Source organism: Triticum aestivum, chromosome 1A (genome assembly GCF_018294505.1).
Source record: "Triticum aestivum cultivar Chinese Spring chromosome 1A, IWGSC CS RefSeq v2.1, whole genome shotgun sequence".
Classification (NCBI taxonomy): Eukaryota; Viridiplantae; Streptophyta; class Magnoliopsida; order Poales; family Poaceae; genus Triticum; species Triticum aestivum.
In genome coordinates, this window is record NC_057794.1 from 466,985,542 (window position 1) to 467,002,354 (window position 16,813).

The window sequence follows — 16,813 nt, forward strand, 5'->3', positions numbered from 1 at the left end:
ATATGAAGGTGATAAAACACTTCTTTTCACATGGTAGATTTTCATTCAAGTACATCGCAAAAATTTGTCAGACCGATGTCAATTTTTTATCAAGCTTTTTAGTACCCATCGAAAATTGTTGAGACGAATACATATGAAGTAATGCATAGGAAGTAGTTTGCTCGTATGTACTTAGCATAGGAAGTATGGTGAAAAATGTGAATATTTATCCTATGCATAGGATGGCCGTTTGCTCACATATCAAATAATGCTCATATATGTTTATTGTTTGAAATATGTAGGATGGTTTGGCTTCTCGATGATTACTATGACGTTCAACACCGGGCCTACATAATGTCGGAGAAGAAGCAGGTAATAATCATACTAGTTGGTACTTTGAAATTTGTGTTTAGTTCAAACAGAGACTCCGTAAGTACTTGCTTGTTTGAAGTCGCTTTTACCTCTGAAGATTCGGTCTCACGGGGCATCGTCAAGTGCCATGCCCTATGATGAGTGGTACACACCGTACAGCAGACAGACATCACTCCCCCTGTTCATTCAGCTGGTCAGCGGTCGACGCCGAACCTCAATGCTGCAGGAATCACCTCACTTGTTGATCGGTGGAGGACGGAGACACACAATTTCCATCTTCTGACCGAGGAGATGACCGTGACGCTTCAGGATGTTTCCATGATCACCGCACTTCCTATTGAGGGGAAGTCTTTTTGTATGAGCACCAATTCTGATGGGTGGCGCCAGCAGATGGAGGCCCTTATTGGTATGGCTCCTGTAGAGGCTCCAGCAGATGGAGAGAAAAAGGAAAGAGTCGCAGTCGGTGCTCCTTTCACGTCGATTGCAACGACCTTTGCGCATTGCCCTGAGGATGGTAATGATGATGTGATCCAGACATATGCTCGCGTGTACATGTGGTACGTTATCAGTAGGACTCTTTTTGTTGACGCCACTGGTAAGAACGCTCAATGGATGTGGCTTAAGGCGTTTACCGTCTTTGACAGCCAATGGAGTTGGGGTTAGGCGACACTGGGCTACTTGTACCGACAGTTGATCACTTGTGAGTTTTCACCTCCTTTCTACATTACCAATGCAATCTTGCCCTTAATTGAACCATGTTTTCCTTTATGTGTAGTTGGATGATGCTTGTTTTAGGATCTCAAAGGACGGATTTATTGGTGGTTGTATGCTCCTACCATTGGTATGGAGCTGGGACTGCCTGCCAGTTCGACGCCCGAAGGACGTATCGTTCAAGCCCTGGGATGAACAAGGCGACGACCTACGGCTCCCCATTTGGACTCACAAGTGGGATGTGGTAACCGAGATGACGAGCAATGTCAATCTCATGTATAGGCAGTACACCAACGAGTTGGACATGCTTACGGCTGAGCAGGTAAACGTTGACATTACCTCACTCATTCTCATGTATTATGAAAACTCTACATCAATGTTGTGTTGTTGTGCTACGAGGTGGAATGGGAGTCATATGGTGCCAATGATAGATTAGGTGATGCGGACGGGTTCGTCCTAAATCTGATGTGCATGCGGGATAGGGATCTTTGGCTAATGCGGTGCCCACTCATATGCAATTGGGCGGTTGAGCTTCACTTGTCACATCGTGTGTACCGATAGTTTGGTTTGTTTCAGGGTCACCCGCCGGAGTGGGAGGACACGGACAAAGTACTTCACAGGTAAGATAGCATGAACCGTGTGCACTTAGCATCGTCTGCAGGTCCTTTTTGATGGTGCTAATATTTAGTTTTTTAACATGCAAGTTGGATAGGAAAAAGCAACGAAAGATCAAGGACTGGGATAAACATCATAAGAAGTATGTCACCATGTTCGAGCTTTGTGTGGAGCAAGCTAAGGCTAGAGCAGGATCCCAGCTATGTGAGTACTTCCCACTCGCCTTCAACAACTACCTTAAATGGTATCTTGAAAATACTCGTGTGGAGATATGCCCGCCAGCCTATGATGAGGAGATTTTGGAAGATCCCATCGTTTTTGATGAGCTTGCCCAGAGCGAATACAACAAATATGCTAGGGAAGGGAGCCGAGTCCCTTTTGCTCCAATGATAAACTTTATGGTAAAGTGTTCCCCTCTGGGGTTTCCTATTGGCACTATTACACATCTTTGTTTGCCTAACATGTTAAAGTCGTTTCATCCACAACGCAAGGAGATCAAAAAGCAAGCTGACGAAAGCCAGACTATGCTAGACACAACCCCGATTGGAAAAAGCAAGGGTGAAGGTGCACTTCGAGCTTTCACTAAGGTACATATCTCATTCACTTGCCCATGTTACATATCTTGCTAAGTTACATATATCATTCACTTGTCCATGTTACAGCGTCAGGGCTAAAGGTTAAGGCGGTTATCCAACCTTATCTGTTGCCGTGACCCCGAAATTCATAACCTTCGCAGTCCAAGTCTGCTACACCACTTGACCATAGGGCTCATCTGGAGTATGAGACTACCTCGACAGCTCATCTTCTTTGATGCATCCATGTTACTAGCTGGGATGAGGATGTAATCGCTGAAGAGGTATGACAATAGCACATATTCATTTCTTTGATGCATTCTTCACTTTATTATGATGCACGTACTTTACCATAGCATCTTCTTTTATGATAGGTTGATGATGACATGACATTGCAGGACTTTCAAGTTTGGTCCGCTTACATATTGAAGCCTAGGAAGGGAATCAAACGGTTCACCCTCGAAGACTTCAGCGCCAGAGGAAGGAGGGCGGTCGGTGGGAGGTCACGGATGGCAACAGGCGTGGGGAGCATCAGGGGTATGGAGGACGGCGATGAGGACGAGGAGGAGGAAGAGGAGGAACCACAGCCGGTTGCTCCTAGGAGGAAGAAGATAGCCAGTAAGAGGGTAAGAGCTGGCAAGAGTACGCGCGAAAGGAATAATTAGTGGTGTCAGACTTATCGTTGTTTTCCTACTGAACTAGTTGTCGGTTTGTTATGTTCATGAACTTGTAGTGATATCGAGCTTATGGTTGGTGTTAACTCTTACTATTGTCTTGAGAGTTCAAAGAAAGAGCATCATCACCTATGTTCCTCTCTGGGCCGTCGCCTGCAACACGCATCCATGGCGCACTTCACAGTGCGAAGCCGCAGAAGGGGCAGAACCGGAACTGTCGGTCGGCAGCACTGCCCCACGCGGGGGAGGAGCAGGCCCGGGCTCGGCTTCCTGTTGCCGAGGGACCCTGGCGCGAGGAGGCCACAGTCACGACAGAGGTAGGCGGGGTCCTTGCCCCTACTACTGTCTTGAGAGTTCAGAGAGAGAGAGAGGATCATCACCTCTGCTCCTCTCTGGGCCGTGGCCTGCAACGCGCATCCATCCATGGCGCCTTCACAGCGCGGAGCCGCAGAAGGGGCAGAAGCGGAACTGCGGGTCGACGGCGCGGCTGCACGCGCCGCATTGCCCCGCCCCCGCGCGGGGGAGGAGCTCCCCGCCGCCGGCGCCGTGGGACCCCGGCGCGAGGAGGCGCAGTCGCGGCAGAGGTAGGCGGGGTCCTTGCCCGGCCACGGCCACGCCGACACGAAGAAGAGCTTGAGCACCTTCTCGGTCTCCACCAGATCGGTCACGCCGCCACAGCGCAGGCACCGCCCGGCCGCCTCCTTGAGGACCCGTCCTGCGCCCTGCTCCACGCCGCCCACGAAGAAGAACATCGTTGCGCCTCTCGCTCGTCCTCGATCGCTGCCGATTTCTTCTGAATTTTTCTCGCACGACCCCTCCTTGCCTCGGTTCTCAGCTCCGATCGATCTGATGAAGTGTTAGTTTGATGGCTCGGTGTAGTGTGTGGATCGCTTCCTTGCACTTTTGGAGGAAGGGAGAAACGGACTGACAATTCTGGAGAGCTCAGAATATTGGATCTGGACGGGAATCCTGAGATGGCCTGGAGGGGGAGGGCCGGTTCTCAGCACATGGGTAGATGGGCTGAACAACCAATTTGCGACGTGCTTTCCATGGGAAGCTCCTATCTGCCGCTCTCTAGGACCTGTTACTTCACAAGAAGTACTGCTACCACTCGACTTGGTAGCTACCTGATTTGTCATGCAACGCAAACAATTAAGAACCAAAGCAAGCACTGGTCCGAACATTTTTTAAATTTTGAACGCACAACATTATTTTGAAGAAAAACGTGAATGTTGTATGAAACCGAGAACACTTTTCGAAATTGTGAATAAAATTTGAAATAACTCAAATATTTTTAAAAATGTAAACAATATTTGAAAACAGGAAAAAATTAAACTCACCAAAAAAATGAAAAGCGGATATTTTTTCAAAAGCTGGAACATTTTTCAAACTCGAAAAAAAATTGGATACGCGAACATTGTTGAAAAATGGGAAAAAAATTAAACTCCCAAACAAAATTTGGAAACACGAACTTTCTTTTAGAAGTGATTATTTTTTGAAACACCCGAACAAAATTTGAAACACGGAGAACTTTTAAAATATGCGAAAAAATTAAAACCCCAGAACAAAATTTGAAACACGAATGTTCAGAAATATTTTTTAAGCACCCTAAGAAAATTTAAAAAGGAGATTTAAAAAAATGCAAATGAAATTTGAAATCCTGAACAAAATTTGACAAGTTATGAAATTTTGAAAAAAATACATAAATTAAAGAAAGAAACAGAAAAACAAAACGAACCAGAAAAAACCAGGCCAAAAATGGTTCAGGAACCTTCTAGAAGGATCCATAAACCAGTAGAAACCAGGACTAAAACCCTCCAAAAGGTTTCCAAAACCAAATGCAATTTACTAGTTAGCTATCTTAGATGGGCTGGCCCAGTCGGTCGCTTAGTGTAGTCGCTCTATGCGTTAGCTCGACAGTTAGACGCAGAGAGCGTCAAATAGGAAAGTCCCCTTCCATGGACTTTTGTGTATTTTTTTGGGAACAGCAACCCTCAAAGAGGGCTAGATATTTTATTCATTTGTGTCCAAGAGAGAAAAGTCCATATTTCAACTCCGAAATAACCGGTCGATTTGATTTGCAACCTTCATGTTCAAAACCGCTCGCATTACACTCTCAACTTATACCATATAGTTCAAAAGACAACCCTTTTCTTGGTTTTGGGCTGGTCAAACCGGTTTTGACTGAGTCAATTGTTATCTCATATTGACTTCGTTCCTCGTAGATATCACCACCTGTCACATTGAAGGTCACAGGTTCTCTAAACAATATGTGTTACATGCGTAGGTCTTTGGATCATGTTGTCCGGGCCATTAAATTGGATAACACACATTGCGCTCACCACAGAATAACAACTTAAAACAATCATAAGACTATAAACACCAATGCCGACATATAGTATGGGCACAAATAAATCTTACCATTCACCTGCATCTCCCACACCTAGGAAAAAATTACTCACACATCATAAAAGAATAACCAATCATCTCAGAGAATGATCCATTGAAAACAGTATCAATAATAGCGTGAAGACACACAATAAGATGAATGATTAAATGAGTCTCAATCTCCAGATGAGTTGCAAATAGAGTTGCACATCCTAATCTTACAACTTGGAATTCCTCTTACAATGGTTATGATGAGATGAAATGCAGATGCGAAAACAAAACGGAGAAGATCTTCGATGGTTCTTCTTCTCCGGTCTCTTCTCCCTCTATTCCGAACGGAGTGGTGGCGGCTAGGTCTCTCTGATGCCAAATGCCCATTTACAAAGTCTGTTCTTGTAGATGAGGAGAGGCCTCTGACATTTGGTAAGAGCGTTGGTACGAGCGCTTGCGCTCATACCAATGTCGTCTTGCACTCTATTGTCGCTGGTACCAAATCTTCCAACATAGAAGTTGCTTCAAATGGATTGATTTGTATAATCTTGATTGTTTTCCTTCCATAAATGTATTTTCCTGTCAAACAATAGGAAAATGAGTTTTCTTCTCTCTCAAAGGATTAGCGTTATAAATAACCGAGAAATAACAAAAGAAAGATGAAAACCAATTCAAAACTCTTCATGAAAAGTGAGAAATTCTTGAACCATCAAATCCCCCAAGCTTAAGTTTTGCTCGTCTTCGAGGAACTAAGAAATTAAAAGAATGAAAGGGAGTTTGGCAAATGAGTGAAAGAAGTTTACCGACTTGCGAAGATATAATATTTCCATTTTCACAAGTCCTTAATTAAGAGAATACTTGCATTTGAATGATTGCACTCAAGCTCACTTCCTAGCCATGTGTATTTCTCAAGTTAAATCTTTTATGGTTAACTAAGTGTGGAGCAAGTGAGAAATGTGTTCTCATAAGAGAATGGATTTAGTAGGCCATTTAAACACAAATTTAACCAAGGGGTTTTGAATGAGAAGAAAATTTCCCTGGCTTGGTTGAGCACCAGGGAGCTTTGGGTGCTTCCCTTGTTTGGTTCGGTGAGGGGCAAAGAGACGAACGAATCCCACCCACATGACACGGTAATTTTACCGAGGTTCGGGCTGCTGTGAAGTATAAAACCCTATGTCCTGCTTGGTTGATTGATGGTTGTGGTGAACAAAGGTTACATGTGTGGTTTCTATAGCCAGGGCTAGCTGGGATGAGGAAACACACTATCAAATGTGGGTGTTCTTTCTAAGAGCTTTGCTGTTCTGGGTCCCACCTTGATCTAGGTAGCTCGGGCCTACTTTTATAGTTGCAAGGGGTTGCCATAGTAGCTATGATCAGTGCAAGCAAGTGGTTGCATAGTAAATCTTCCATCACAGCAACTGAGAGGCACGTGACGACGATGGCGCGTAAGCGGGAGCAGACACACGTCCCATTAGACGCCTTTGTGACTTTGGGGCATGCCACTATAGCACGAGCGACAAGTGGCACACATGCGGGGGAAAGCATGCGGGAGACAGACAGACACGGATGGACTTTTTGGGGGCATTATATAGCCGAAATGGCGCCATGACATTGGGCACACCTATAGACCTGCGGACACAGACAGACTTTTTTTGTACCATCCAAACAGATAAAAAACTATATAGCAAGTGTCCGTTTAGGTCTGCCCATTGGAGTTGTCCTAAGAGCATCTACAGCCGGGCACCTCAAACTGCTCTTAAACGCCCGGGTGGGCCGCCCGGTTACTGATCGGTCAAAAAAATCAACCCACTCGGGTGCCTCAAACCGGCCTCAAATGCTCGGTTGACCAGCACCCCTCATGTCCAGCCCAAATCTGGGGCGAATTTGGGGAGGGGGGCACACAAAATCGTCGGAAACCCAATGGTCTGGCAAGCGTCTCCTCCGGTGGGGGTGTGAAAATCACGTGGTGCAGCTCCAACTCGCTGCCTGAGGCCAAAGTCCGGCTATTTAAGCAGGACGGTGTCCCCCAGCCCTAGCCACATCCTCTTCATCCTTCTTCGTGCCGCCGACATGAGACCATCCATTTCTCTTCATCTATGTCTCCTTCTTCCCTTGAAGTCCTCCTCTACCATGGCCCACAGAAGAGGACCACTTATGCTATGCAAACGCAGGAGCACCGCTTCCAGATGCAGGACGAGATACGGGCAAGGCGCGCCGCACGGATCACAGCCTGCCTGCCTCCGATCTCGCCAGAGGAGGAGGAGGAGAAGGAAGAGGAGGGAACGCGCCAGAGCTCATGGAGGGAACGAGTCCGAAGGAGGAGGAGGCGACGGAGCCGGAGGAGGAGCCGACGCCAGTTGCGGGCTACACCATGAAGGACGCCATGGCGGAGTTCGAGGTCGCTCGAGCGGCAGAGATGGCGGAGCAGACCGCCATCCTAGAGTCCATGCAAGATGAGGCGTATGTGGAGTCCATCCGGCGCTTCATCTAGTAAGAACAGACGGAGACCGAGGCACTTTTCGACGAGCTGGATGCGAAGGAGGAGACGGAGGCCAACGCAGAGCCGGAGTTGCGTCTGCCGCCCATGTGCCCAGAGCCCGGAATGAAGATAGTGAATATCTCCGCAGTGTAGCGTAGGTTTTGTTGATCTACGTAATACATAGTTGTTTCCTTTTAAGGATGGCAATTTTATCCATGGACATGGATATCCATGGATATCCGACCCGAATGAATAGGGTTTGGATATGCTTTTATGTCCATGGGCGGCGCCCAAACCCGACCAATTATTCGTGGATAGGGCATGGATATAATCTTGTACCCATGGATATATCCAAACCCGACCCGATAGTATGACTTAATGGGGGAAAATCTGCTATCCCTGTCCCACGGTCGTATGTCCCACAACAACTCTACACTTATTTTTATCTAAAACATGCATAAGAAATTACACAATCACTATTGTAACTTTTTTTAGTTGACATTCAATCCCCTCTGTAACATACTCCAACACCCCTTCCCTTATTTTTACCTCCTTCTTAAATGACTCGTCATTCTTATCTGTTAGAAAAATACTAAATGATCTTAGGTTGTTAGTGGATGTTGATTTACCATAATTGAAGCCTAGCCTACCACGAGGTGAAGAATGGAAGAGTTTATGTTAATATTGTGTTATGTCTTATTTATATGTCTCAAGAGGACCCAATGGATATCCAATGGGTATGGATATCCATCAAATTTGGACATGGACACAATTTTTTACCCATGAATTTTTTCATGGGTGGGCAAAGACTGTTTTCATGGACATGAATATGGATTTGAGATTGTTCAACCCGATTCAAACCCGACCCATTGCCATCCTTATTTCCTTTAGGCCTTGTTCGTTTAATCCTCCTCCCAAGGGGATTGGAGTGGATTGGAGAGGAATTTGGCTTGTAGGGGATCTAATCCCCCTCAATCCCTGCCAATCCCCCTCACAAACCACCTCAACCGAACAAGGCCTTATATGGTTTGTATGGTTTTAAAGATTGATCTATGAGGTATTCGGATGCTGAGAAAAAAAATTTAAGGAATGCCCGATCACTACTCAGGTGCGTCCACGTACGTCTGAGGGGTCAAATTTGGTGTACGTGGTTGTGAATGATCTAACCTACTTGTGCAGTTTTGCACGTGGACATGTGAAGTCGGAGGAACCAAACATAGCACTGGTCTAGAAAACCGGCTAGCCCGGCGTGCAGTTTTGCATGTGGCTATGTGGAGTCAGATGAATCTAGCAATAGGTGCCCACGTACAACGTCCCTTTGCATTTACATGAACATAATATACGGAGGGGAACAATTAAAAGAGCTGGACAATACAACGGGCCCCTTTGAGCTTTCTCACATGCGGATCACAGCGGGTTTTAGCTGTGGATGCAACGCGCTGTACGAAATCCGCGTTCCTCAAACATCCCCAGGACGGAGCCAGGATTCTAACATACGAACGAGATTTTGTCTTTTGCGTGTGAAGAATAACTGGCAAAATAAGTTTAAAGATGGTCGTAGTCTAGGTTAATGAGGCAAAATCTTCATCGAAGAAAAATAAACAGGTCCAAGTACTTGATGAATTTAATTTGTACTAAAAGTTGGCATGAAGCAAATGCAAAAGAGCAATTCAAATGTTAAATCTTCCTACTTGTGTGGAGACGATAAATGATGCAAAACGTCGTCTCGCAGGACACGAATATTCAGTTACTACAGTTCTAATTATCTAGTCCCTAAAGGCACTGATTAATATAGCACGTAATTGTCAATAACAAGACAAGATGAAGTAGGGAGAATGGGAAGCCAGAGTAAGCTAGCTCTTTTCCCTTGCCGATCATGCTAGCTATGCATGCGTGCAACCTCTGGATTGCCTTCTTTTTGGAAAAATGGATTGCCCTTGGCCTTTGCATCTAAAAGATGCATACAGCCATATTATTAACATGTGTCCAACAAGTACCAAGGTCTGCAATTCAAATACAACTCGCAAGCGGAGCAAAGAGAGAAAAATAAAATAAAGTAATCTCAAAGCCACAACTGGCCGGAAAATAGGACAACGTGACTAAACACCTATCCTGTTATGAGACCGCCATCCAAATTGGTTGAAGATAGCCCGTACTACCATCTCTTATTAATTGAACCCAATAACCAAATGCTCCCTGCAGGCCATAGGAGTGAGTAACAACCATGTACGGATTCATGCAGTAGCTCTAAAAATAACCTGCAAGAAATTTAGAGTATATTGTCTGTTAAAAATCTATATCGTTCCTCCAGTTCCATATAGCCCATAATAATACACATATCCCAATCCGAATACGTGATGCAATATTAGGTGGCTAGCCACGTCCCAAACAATGCATCTAGACTAGCTGGAGGGGTGATGTTAACTGCTATATGGATGGTTCACCGAAGTAATTTTGCGAGAGGACAATCTATAAATAGGTGTTGAATTGTTTCGTTACGATCACAAAAACAACATCGAGCACTACCTACCCATCGTCACTTCAACAGATTGTCTTTAGTAAGGATCACCCGCTTGTAGACAAACCACATGAAAATTTTGATCCATTGGGGAACCTTTACTTTCCAAATATATATCAATCTTGGGATTGGGTCAGACTCACTTAGATCCAAGTACAAAGATTTAACAGTGAACACTCCATTTTCCGTTAACTTCCAGTGAAAGTGGTCCGATTGGTTTGAAAGTTGAACATCCATCAACCTCCTTACCAAGTGTAGCCAGGAATTCCAACGTTCCCCTGCTAAGGACCTCCTGAACTGGATATTCAGAGATACTACATTTAATATTGTAGCTACGTATTCCTTCTTACGGTGCACAATATTATATAAAGAGGGATACTGAAGGGCTAGGGGGCGTCTCTCCTAACCATGTATCCTCCCAAAACCGTGTTGTCGTTCCATCACCAACAACGAATTTGGCCCTATGAAAGAAGGTCTCTTTTGTTCTCATGAGCCCCTTCCAAAACGACGAATCATTAGGTCTTACGGTAACCTGAGCCAGGGTTTTAGAATGAAGATATTTGTTGCGTAAAATCTTGGTTGCCCTTGGCCCCTTCGAAAGTTTTGATCTCGGGTTAGAAGTTGTAGGGCGCTGGATAGATAATTGCCCGACCTCGGCGATAGATGCAAGGAAAATGAGAAAAGAAAATGAACGCTGATGACGTCCCTTTGTCTTCCAATAGATAGGTTAGTGACAGACAGCGAGAGAGATAAGGGAAAGTTGTCTCATCTCATTCTTATGAATTAAACTAAGGGTGTGGCTAGGTCTCAATCGACTAACATTTAACCAAGTCTCAGACAAGTTAATAATATATAGGAAGAAAAAAGGATAAAAAGAAAATTCTACACAGATCTTCACGCAAGATCAAACTAACATAGAACCTGAAAGATCGTGGATGTCGCCTAGAGGGGGGTGAATAGGCGCTTTAAAATAATTATGGTTTAGGCTTGAACAAATGCGGAATAAACCTAGCGGTTAATTTGCCAAGCACAAAACCTAAAACAACTAGGCTCACCTATATGCACCAACAACTTATGATAAGCAAGATAAACTACTAGGTGATAGCAAGATATATGACAAGAAATAATATGGCTATCACAAAGTAAAGTGCATAAGTAAAGAGCTCGGGTAAGAGATAACCAAGGCACACGGAGACGATGATGTATCCCGAATTTCACACCCTTGCGGATGCTAATCTCCGTTTGGAGCGGTGTGGAGGCACAATGCTCCCCAAGAAGCCACTAGGGACACATTAATCTCCTCACGCCCTCGCACAATGCAAGATGTCGTGATTCCACTAAGGGACCCTTGACGGCGGTCACCGAACCTGTACAAATGGCAACCCTTGGGGGCGGTCACCGAACCCGTACACTTTGGCAACCCTTGGGGGCGGTCACCGATACCCGTCAAATTGCTCGGTGTGATCTCCACAACCTAATTGGAGACCCCGACGCTTGCGCGGAGCTTTACACCACAATGTTTGAGCTCCGAACACCACCAACCGTCTAGGGCGCCCAAGCACCCAAGAGGAACAAGCTCAAGGGTACCAAGCACCTAAGAGTAATAAGCTTCTCAACTTGTAACTTCCACGTATCATGTGGAGAACTCAAACCGATGCACCAAATGCAATGGCAAGGGCACACGGAGTGCCCAAGTCCTTCTCTCTCAAATCCCACTGAAGCAACTAATGCTAGGGAGGAAAATGAAAGGAAGAACAAGAAGGAGAACACCAAGAACTCCAAGATCTAGATCCAAGGGGTTCCCCTCACAAAGAGAAGAAAGCGATTGGTGAAAATGTGGATCTAGATCTCCTCTCTCTTTTCCCTCAAAAACTAGCAAGAATCCATGGAGGGATTGAGAGTTAGCAAGCTCAAAGAAAGTCAACAATGGGGGCAAAAACGAGCTCAAGAGATTGGGTTCATTAGGGAAGAAGACCCCCTTTTATAGGTGGGGGAAAATCCAACCGTTATGCTCACAGCCCGCACAGAGCGGTACTACCGCTCCAAGGAGCGGTACTACCACTAGGGCGGAAGTACCCCTTTGAAAAACAACAGCGAGGAGGCAAAAGGCCAGTAGAACCGCCAGAGCGGTACTATCGCTCGTCCTCACGGTACTACCGCTCGACCTCACGGTACTACCGCAAATGGTAGCGGTACTACTGCTTGCGAGCGGTACAAAAAAATACCTCCGTGCCTACTTCCGTTGATCAAAACACGAGATTTTGGACCGGAGCGGTACTACCGCTTAGGAGCCGCAGTAGTACTGCTCTGGAGCGGTAGTAAAAAATTACATCCGCTCTAGCCACGGTAGTACCGCTGCAGCCTTTACAAAAACAGCCATAACTTCTGCAAACAGACTCCGAATTCAAAGAAACCAAGTTTGTTGGAAATCTAACGACATGGGCTAACACAATATTGATAGAAATATCAATAAGAAGCAAATGAGAAAAAGGCCCATAAGAAAATGGTGAGAACCCTTTCTCGGAAAAGACCGGTAAAACCTTCAATACCGAAAACATCATAGAAGATGCATGCGAACTCCATTTTCGATGAACTCAAGCTTGTCATCAAGATGACCATAAGCTCCAAGACTCACAAAGAGAACCAAACAAGAACCAAGAAAGATGATGCAAGGATGCAATGGTTTGAGCTCTCTACGAATGATACGATCAAGCTACTCATTGAGAGCCCCCCTTGATAGTACGACAATCGATCCTATGACCCGGTCTCCCAACTACCATCATGAAACCGGTAAAATAGAAAACCTATCAAGGGCAAACCTTTGCCTTGCACATGGTCCACTTGAGCTAGATGATGACGATCTTGACTCCCTCAAGTTGGACCACCTTTCTTGATTGTGTTGGCTCGATGAAGACTAGTTGATTGCTCCCCCATACTCCACTATGGGTGAGCCACTCTTCCGCACATCTTCACAAGTCCATTGTCACCACAATGGACGGCAAGCTTCAAGCATTTGATCTCTTCGTGATGCTTCACTTGAATTTGCACACCGCAACCTAACCCCACAAAGAACTCTCACGAAGACCATGGGTTAGTACACAAAGTGTAATTGACAATGCTTACCATACCATGGGATCACTTGATCCCTCTGTACGTCGTGTACGCTTTATGTGTTGATCAACTTGATTCACTCTTGACTTAGTCTTGATCAACCTTGATTCATTCCAACTCTCTTCATTTGGATGATGTCTTGAAGGTAAACATGAATGATCAAACAATCTTCTTCTTCAAGACATGCTTGCAATAAGCTCAACTCTCAAATGACCAATCTTTGGATAATTCCTTGAATAACACCTTGGTCGACACAAACTCTCCTTGAAACCAACACATGTACTCCAAGAAAAGCCTATGGATAAAACCTTCAAATATAACTCAAGGCAACCATTAGTCCATAGAGATTGTCATCAATTACCAAAACCAAACATGGGGCACTGCATGTTCTTTCAATCTCCCCCATTTTGGTAATTGATGACAATCACTTTCACGAGAGTTTATACAAGGAATTATTCATCACCAAGCAATGCAACAACCAATAATGCATGCATATGAGATGCAAATGCTTAGGAACAAAACCAAAGCAAGGAGAAAACTCTGAAGACTTCTCCACAAAACTCTCTAAAACTTCCCCCCTTGAAGACATGCTTGCAATAAGTTCAACTCTCAAATGACCGATCTTTGGATAATTCCTTGAATAGCACCTTGGTCAACACAAACTCTCCTTGAAACCAACACATATACTCCAAGAAAAGCCTATGGACAAAACCTTCAAATATAACTCAAGGCAACTATTAGTCCATAGAGATTGCCATCAATTACCAAAACCAAACATGGGGGCACCGCATGTTCTTTCAATCTCCCCCATTTTGGTAATTGATGACAATCACTTTCACGAGAGTTTATACAAGGAATTATGCATCACCAAGAAATGCAACAACCAATAATGCATGCGTATGAGATGCAAATGCTTAGGAACAAAACCAAAGCAAGGAGAAAACTCTGAAGACTTCTCCACAAAACTCTCTGAAACTTCTCCCCCATTGGCATCGATTGCCAAAATGGGCGAAAAGCATAGAAGGCCAATATAAATTGTGTTCCTCCATAAATTGTGTATTTCTCAACAAGAGAGTGGAATGCAATACACATATCCAACGGTAATACTTGGAGGAAGACCAACTATATTGAGGCACCAAGATTGCTAAAGGAATGATATGCCACAAGGACATAACAAAGAGAGACACAAGCAATCAAGCAATCGAAAGGTACCAATTGAAGCAAGCAATCAACGGATATCAATTGAACCAACTAGACCAAAGATCCTACGAGCTACATGAATAAAGGATATTATGATATGAGCAAAGGAGTGTTCTAAAGAAACTAGAGAAGCTCCCCATGATTTGTGCACACATAAGAATTTTTGTATTTGGATACAAAGTGCACAAAATAGGATCATAGCTCCCCCAAAATCAGTAGAAACTTACAATAAGTGCAAGTGAGCATATAGGAAACTAAGCCTAGTACATGTAACAAACACATGGTTGAGAAATAAGTGAAAGAGGCAACTTAAGAATGGGCTCAACCAAAATGATGTGTGTGAGTCAAGGCAATGCACTTGAGAAGACTAATGTACGGATGAGCATTAAGCATCAATAAAGTCTTGAAAGAATGAGGCAACACGGTGCAAGGCCTATCATTCCCACACACAACAAGTAAATGGGTTCGCAAGCTTACTAATAAGCATATAAAGAACCTATGCTTGTGACAACCCGTGGTGAAGATAGAAGATGAAAGCCTCATCAAGACGAGGGATACCAATTAAGATGGCAAAAGCCTCATAAAGATAAGCATGATGAAAATAATCTTCACCACACAAGAGTGCATTAAGATGCAACGAGATAAGACACGCACTCAAGGCAAAAGCTTTCACGGAGCCACCAAAGAAATAACATAAGAAAGACAAGGTGGACGTGAAAGAAAGGATATCAACTAGATATGCAACTTCTCTCAAGTGTATAAGATTCTAGGTAGACGAAATCATGATGATATATATCTACAAAGAAAGATATACACACAAAATAGTTACAAAAGGAAAGAACAAGATATCCACAAGGAAATCATAAATATACCAATAAGATATTTGCTTGAAAGCATAGCACATGGCTAGATATGGTCTGATTGTATATAAATGAACTCCTACTACACAACCATCAAAGACATCACAACTAGTAATATGAGATCATCGTTGAGATGCTTTGAGAAAGGAAACAAGTATCACAACATGGAGTGAATATCATGCTAAGATGCAACCTACACAAGGTTGAAAGCAAGGAAGAATGCATGAAGAGATGCTTGTTACTGAGATATCATTGGAAGGATGTAGTAGTTACCAATTAAGGGTAGATAGTAGTTCATTGATCATCCTAGCTTGAATCCAATAAGTACATGGTGACACCACCTTCCTTGTGAGTGAGCCAAGCGTCCAATGCATCTCCAATTGTTCCTAGAACAACAACACAAAAAAATGGTACCCAAACTCATTGGGACCAAAGAGTTAGAGAACCAACAATACATAGGACAAACTCCACATAAATATGTGCACATAGATATGAAAATGAATTACATGCACATCTCATCCAATTTGAGACTTGGTGGAGTTTCCCCTATATATTGGGTCAAAGAAGGAAAGCATGCCAAAGAAACTACATGAAGTTAATATGCATGCTCAAGAGTTTCAAGAACCGATACCAAAAGAAAAAGAAATGCCAAGTGAAGAAAGGATACCAAATTAATAAATCATCACTTGGAGGATATCATTAAACGATACATCAAGGAATGAGATATCCATTGATACACAAAAAGAAAGATGTCAAACTCCCAAAAGAGAGAATGGTTCCAAACAAACCAAGTGCTCTACAAAGTTTCATGATGGCACAAAGTACCAAAAGAAATGATTTGCATTCCACCAACACACACTTGAAAAGGATCACAAGGTGAGTGTTCTAAGAAAAATAGGATAGCTCCCCCAAGCATTGTGCATTATGGAGAATTTGCATTTGAGTACAAAAAGCACAAGATGGGATCACCACTTTCACTATATCTATACAAACAATAGACAAGCTCAAGGAAATAACAAGATCCACAAGTGGTATGGAATACAATGGGAGTTGACACAATCCTAGGCAAGAGATAAGGTAAATAAAAGCAAAGGCTAATGTAAAGATGATCAATAATTTCTACCACACAAGTGAGTACCAATTGTCAAAAGACAATAAGTTTTTGGAAATAATTCCCGGTGGTAGATTGCAAGGATATCCAATATCATCTTAACACCAAACACAAGCAAATAGCAACGTGTAGAGCTAACATGACACCTAGGAAGAAGGAACCATCAATCTTCAGGGAGTGATGTCTACATGCTCCCGCCCGTGGCGCTCCCCGCCCTCCTCCGCCCCTCCTT

The 16,813-nt window shown here is 43.9% G+C and overlaps 1 pseudogene; it reads right to left on the reverse strand.

The window, feature by feature from the left end:
- Positions 1-2,043: 2,043 nt before the first annotated feature.
- LOC123149324 (uncharacterized) lies at positions 2,044-3,877 on the reverse strand (annotated as a pseudogene).
- Between the last annotated feature and the right edge of the window lie 12,936 nt (positions 3,878-16,813).